Raw genomic sequence first — 6,212 nt, forward strand, 5'->3', positions numbered from 1 at the left:
TTTGTCTGATCAGAGCTTCTATGCCAAGTTGGTGAGAATTTTCATGGAAGTTTTTCACATCGTTACAGCCTTATGTTCTTTCAGTGAATCTTGTCTCTAAGATTCACATAAGTGTATGATACATAAAATAGATTAAAAAGGAAAAAAAAACAAGATTTGTGTATTGCCGATAGTCCCTAATTCACATGGGAATTTATAGATTCTAGAATGAATCATTGATGACTTATTCTAATGTGTTATATTGACAGTGCCTTCAACTTTCAAATATCAGTTATTTGTGATTCTCTTGGACTTCATTTATTTTATAAATGGTAGTTGTTCCTTTATATGATTCAGATATGACTCCAAACCATATTTGAAGGGAAGAAAATGCATACCTGTTGTATTTTATAGTGTTATCAAGCCATTCAACAGAGTGATTGCCTTTTCCTATTATGTATTATTGTATATTACAAAGTATATGAATTTTCTGTTCTTGAATAGTAAAAACATCTTACTTTTGTTGTGTGTTCCTACATATCATGTATCCCAATATTAATAAATCTATATTCTCTTCACATTTCTCTGTGAATTGATTTAGTTTTATGCAGCAAGACATTCAAACAGACTTGTCAGTTCAGATAGCATGTATCATTAAAAATGTAATTGAAATAACAAATCCATGAGAGCCCTTAAGATTTCAAGAACCACATTTATAGGGTAGAGAGCTACCAAATTAGCACTGGTAATTTTTCTTATTGTTTCTGAGATTGCTGTTTGCAAAAGTAAAATTTTATGTCAGTGTTTAAACATATTAGTGTTCATAAAAATGCAAAAGGCCATCACTTCCCATTAGCTGTTATCCCTATATCCATAAAGTTGGAAATAATTTTATAAGTGACACACCCAGGTGAACAGGCAAATGCAATAACCCTTTTAAAACTGAGGTTAGAAATTGCCAGCAGTTCTTCAAAACGGCATGGTGCTTTTAAACACTTAAGTAAACAGAGCCATTGAATGAGGAGATTTTTTTATAAGCTGGCCAGACATGATAGATGTCATATGCAAATTATGGTCAGTCATGGATTAGACAAAAGTTTTGAAAGGTGCACAAATAATTCATGCTTTCATAAAATTAAGTCATTCTTTGAAAATAAAATTTCATGTGTATAGTCTGCTGCTCCTGTGAACCATGGCTGATGCTTTTCTCCAATCCTGTAGTTATTTAAGAAGAATGATATTTACCTCTATCTGCTGATATGGAAATATCACCAAGATAAAATATTTGCAGCCATTTAAAAAAGTTAGAAAGTGTTGTATGTATGACATGGCAATATGATGATATATTATTGACTGAGAAAAGTAGAATATATTTCTGAAGATAAGGTCCTCCATATGAATAAAATTGAAGTGTTTTATGTTGAATACTTAAATGTACATACTTTTTTCAGTAATACTTTTTGGATAATAGAATTAAATAATCAAGAGGGTTTTTTTTCACTCTTTTACTCTAAGTTTCTTCGCATGCCTGCATTATTTTAACAATAGTAAAAGAATAGCTATAACTCCTTTACAGAGTGTATTTTGTGTTCAGGGATGCGGACAATGTATGCATGTATACCTATTATCACATATTTTCCATGACCTGAAATAAAGGATTTCCATATACAAGACATAATAATAAAGTTATGCCTGGTTCAATACTGAAAACTAGAGGACATAGTTATCCAGTTCCAAGAAAATTTATGAATAAAAGCTATCATAGTGAACATGGATCAGATGAGAGACCATGCTAAGGGACTCCACACAGCTTTTTCTTCCTGAGAAACAATAGCATCCTTAAACAATAAGGGAGATACGTTTAAGAATCCTTTTTAACATCTCTATATTTGCAGGTGAGGACTGGGGACAAGCGTCAGTCATGGTTTACAGAAACAGCAGACCATACACACTCTTCCTTCAATGTTATCAACACGTTGACCAAGTAACTTATAGACCATAGGGACAGCACAGTAGACATGGCAAGCAGGAAGACTGAGGATGTGAGGACTGCTCAGAAAGGGCAGGAAACCCGAAGGAAAGAGGAGTTAATATAGACACTGGTGGCAAAGTGAGTAGCCTAAGATACAGAAAGCAGCAGCTTAATTAAACAGAACAACAACAAATACACAGATGAATTCCTTTTGGACTGCCAATGGCTCTGGCATCCTTCCCAGTTAATCTCATTCATTGCTCAACTAATGACAAAAATTTATATCAACCAGACCTGCAGCTTAGGAATGCAACTGGACTGTTATCGGTATCAAGGCAAGGTCACCCGTGGGGGCTTTCAAGAGAATAAAAGCAATGTCTAAATGTCATTTATTCCTGTTAGGGAGAAAAATTAAGAAAATTAAGATAAAATCTTAAAACTAATTTTGCAACTTAAAAGAGAAATTTAATAGAGAAAGCATAACCATTTTAAATATAAAGAAAAGAAAAGCAAAATTGTTAAGCATCCATTTTATAATTTCCAAAACAAAAAAGAGTAGTCCTAGTATATATTTAAACTTTTTTGAGATGAACAAAGTAGTGGTTGGAGAAAAATTCTATGACTAAAATATTTTTTATTTTCAAGTAAGAAAGAATAAAAAAGATATTAAGCATTCACTGTTAAGAAAATTAAGAAAGATACATAGGAGAAATGAATTTATAAAACAGAAAACAAATATTTAGGAGTCTGAAAACAAAAATATAACAAAAAAGAAGAATTTAAAAAATCTAAAAACTAGTCTACGGCCATTCCACTCTGAACAAGCCTGATCTCATCTGATCTTGGAAGCTAAGCAGGGTTGGGCCTAGTTAGTATTTGGATGGGAGACCACCTAGGAAGACCAGGTGCTGTAGATGTGAAAAATAAAAAATAAGGGATTGTAAACTGACAAGGTCCTTGCAAACTGTGAGGTCAACTAAGGATTGCTTTGCCTGGAAAAAAAAAAAAAATCTAAAAACCAATTCTTTGAAAAAAAGTAAAATTAATAAAAAAAAATAAAATCTGTGCAATAAAAATGTCTAGTGAGGCTATTGAAGAAAAGTAGGAAAAAAACTTGTGAAATGTAGGAAAAAAGTAGGAAAAAAACCTGTGTAATATAATATACTTCAATATAGAGAATGTAATGTGTATGTGTGTGGAAAGGGAGATAACCTATAAGCTAGTTTTTATCGGCCTTAATTGGGATACATTTATGAGATGATTAGTTATGATTTGCTCAAACAACTTTAATTCAGAAATAGCTATCAAAAATACTTCAGCTTCTTTTAACTCCAGTCATCGTTGTAGGTTTTTAAATCATCTAAATGAATGCTAAAAAAATTATTTACTGGTGAAAACAGTGGCAAACTAGATTTATGGAGTTGCTGGAAAACTAATATAGATATATTCTACATCTGAATGAACTGTGCATTTATGATCTAGTGAGCCCAATAGTCGATACACTTTGAAAATGAATCTGGAACTTAATAGCTGAATCCTGCCTTTAGACATTGCTACAATTGCTTCTATTGCAAGCTATGCTGCTGGCTAGAGAACCGGAAGGACAATAGCTGAAATTTTATTGAATATATAAAACAAGTTCATCTATGTACCTATGGAAGAATTAAGTTTTAAACATCCATTTATCAACTTTTTCTAACTGTTGGAAGCTACAGAAACCAGAAAAGAAACTTGTGCATGAACATTTATTTAGATAAATTTGCAACCCATGTATACAAAATATTTAGAATAATAATTAAAAAAACACTATCTTATGTATGAAAGTTATAAACATCTTATAATTACATGTAAATTCAAATCTGAGAAAAGACTTCTATAAACCAGACATTTTTCTAGGAAGAAGTATTCAAAGACAAATGAACTTAAAACAAAAATTCACAAATGGTCCTAGATTTAAAAGAATGAAACTGTTTCCAAGTAACCATTTCCAAGAACAAGGCTCAAGATAATTTGTAAATTGCAAAAAAAAAAGCTCTAACAAAGCAAACTTTGCAATGTCTGTTGTAGCTAAGTTCTGATGGTAATCTTTTCTTTTTGTATTATAAGTGCATGATTTAAGCTTTGATTGCTGAGATGCCTAGTTCAAAGGGGCATTCACTTCAAAGATGGCTATCTCCAATGAACAAATGGCCAGCACAAGCCTAGATAAAGTCAGACTGGACCCCTCTCACTCCACCCAAGCTCCTTTGTTTTAGTGATCTCGATTGATTTTGATAACTGACAATTTAGGTTGCTTGGTTTGCTTCTTTTTTTTTTTTTTTCTCTCATATTTAAGTTCTGCTCTTAACCAATAACAAGTGAGTCCATGTAACCCTAGGTTCCCATCTTTGACTACCCAAATAAAAACAACCCCCAGGCCTATACTCGTATTCTCTCTCTCTCTCTCTTTCTCTCTTTCTCTCTCTCCCTCTTGCCTCCCTGTCTCCCTGTCACCACTCCCCCTACCTTTGTAGTGTGCACATGTGCATGTGCTTTCTCTCTGTCCTTCTCTCTCCACTACCTCATTGTATAATCTCAAATGTGTCATGTAAGTTCAAGGACTTGAAAGTAATAAACCATTTTTTTTTTCCATCCAAGTTTCCTGATGATTATTCCTGAAGGCATTTTGCTATCATAACAAGAACCACAATGGCTGGTTCATCCACAGGATTGATTATCAATAGCCTGAGACTGACACACAAAATCTGGTATCCAGTAAAAAAATTACCACGCAGAAGCATGAAAATCTGACCAATAATGAAAACTAAATTTATCTGAAACCACAAAGAACTGACACAAATATTAGAATGAGCAGACACAGTCAAAATAATTTATATGACTTTTTTTTGTATATTGAACCACTTTAGAAAATAGCATTTTACTTAAAAAATAGACTTATTCCTACCATGTGATCTAGGTATTTCACACCCAAGCAAAATAAAAGCATCTATAAAAATATTTATAAGTAAATGTTCATAGTAGCTTTGTTTTTAATACCCCCATACCTGAAAATATCTCAAATATACAGTCACAAGTTAAGGAATAAACAAAATATGATATATCCATATAATGGAATGTTACTCAACAGTATAAAAAAATGAACTATTGATATACACATAACATAAGTAGATTGCAATGTAGTTATGCTGAGTGAAAGAAATCAGGCACAAAGAGTACTTATGGACTGATTCATTTACGTGAAACTCTAGAAAACAAACTAATTTACAGTGACAAAAAGATCAATTGTTGCTTGAGGACTGAGGTAAGAGGAGCTGGTGGTAGGATGGAGGGATTTCATAGTGGCATAAGAAAACTTTGGAGAGTGGTGGATAGGTTTATTAACCTTATTCTGATTATTGTTCATATCACATATACATAGAGAAATATATATGTATGTAAATGTGTGTTGTCAACATTTATCAAATACTAAAGTGTATAATAGCCAACATCTAAAAAAACTCAATGTCTATTCACAGGTTAATGAATAAATATTGCAGCTTATTATATGTCAATTTATACCTCAATAAAGTTGTATAAAAATCCAAAGAAATGCTGTTTTTATCAACCAAAGGTATCAAATTTCCAAGGTACATATTATATGTATACATATATATTACATATACCTATATAACACCTGTACTATTTTAATTGAATGCCAAATATATTTTCTAAATAATTCTTATTTTTTAAATAACAAAATATGTAAAGTATAATTTTACGTTTAGAAACAATACAAACGTTTTTAAACAAGCTCAAAAGTAACTCCATTGAAATCAGGAAAGCAATCACGATAGCTTTGATCACACCATTACGTAATGTCGTTGTAAATCAAATTGAATAAGTTATCTAACAAATAAAAGAATATGCACATGAAGAAAACAAAAATAGTGCTATTTTTTAGTGACTGTGTTTCTGAGAAAAAATATTGAAATACTTAAAAGTTGTAAGAAAATCAATCATTTTCAAAACATTTGGTCGAAAAGTGAAAAAAATGGAAAAAATAGTTTATTATATTTATACAATAATCAGTTAAAAATGAAATAAAAATTTCATCTCCCAATATTCAGAAATATTTAACATAAAATGTCAGTCACATGAAGAAAACATTAAAAGGCTACTGAAAACTGTATAAAAAAGCATAAATATATGGTAAGGAAAAAGAATTTTCCACTCAAATGGCTGACCTTGTAATCAGCTCTGTGTTCTGCTTCTGTAAACATGC

At 31.5% G+C, this 6,212-nt stretch overlaps 1 pseudogene; it reads left to right on the plus strand.

The window, feature by feature from the left end:
• The first annotated feature begins 2,749 nt into the window (after positions 1-2,749).
• LOC111738377 lies at positions 2,750-2,868 on the plus strand (annotated as a pseudogene).
• The last annotated feature ends 3,344 nt before the right edge of the window (positions 2,869-6,212 follow it).

Source organism: Pteropus vampyrus, unplaced genomic scaffold, assembly GCF_000151845.1.
Source record: "Pteropus vampyrus isolate Shadow unplaced genomic scaffold, Pvam_2.0 Scaffold37, whole genome shotgun sequence".
NCBI classification, from domain to species: domain Eukaryota; kingdom Metazoa; phylum Chordata; class Mammalia; order Chiroptera; family Pteropodidae; genus Pteropus; species Pteropus vampyrus.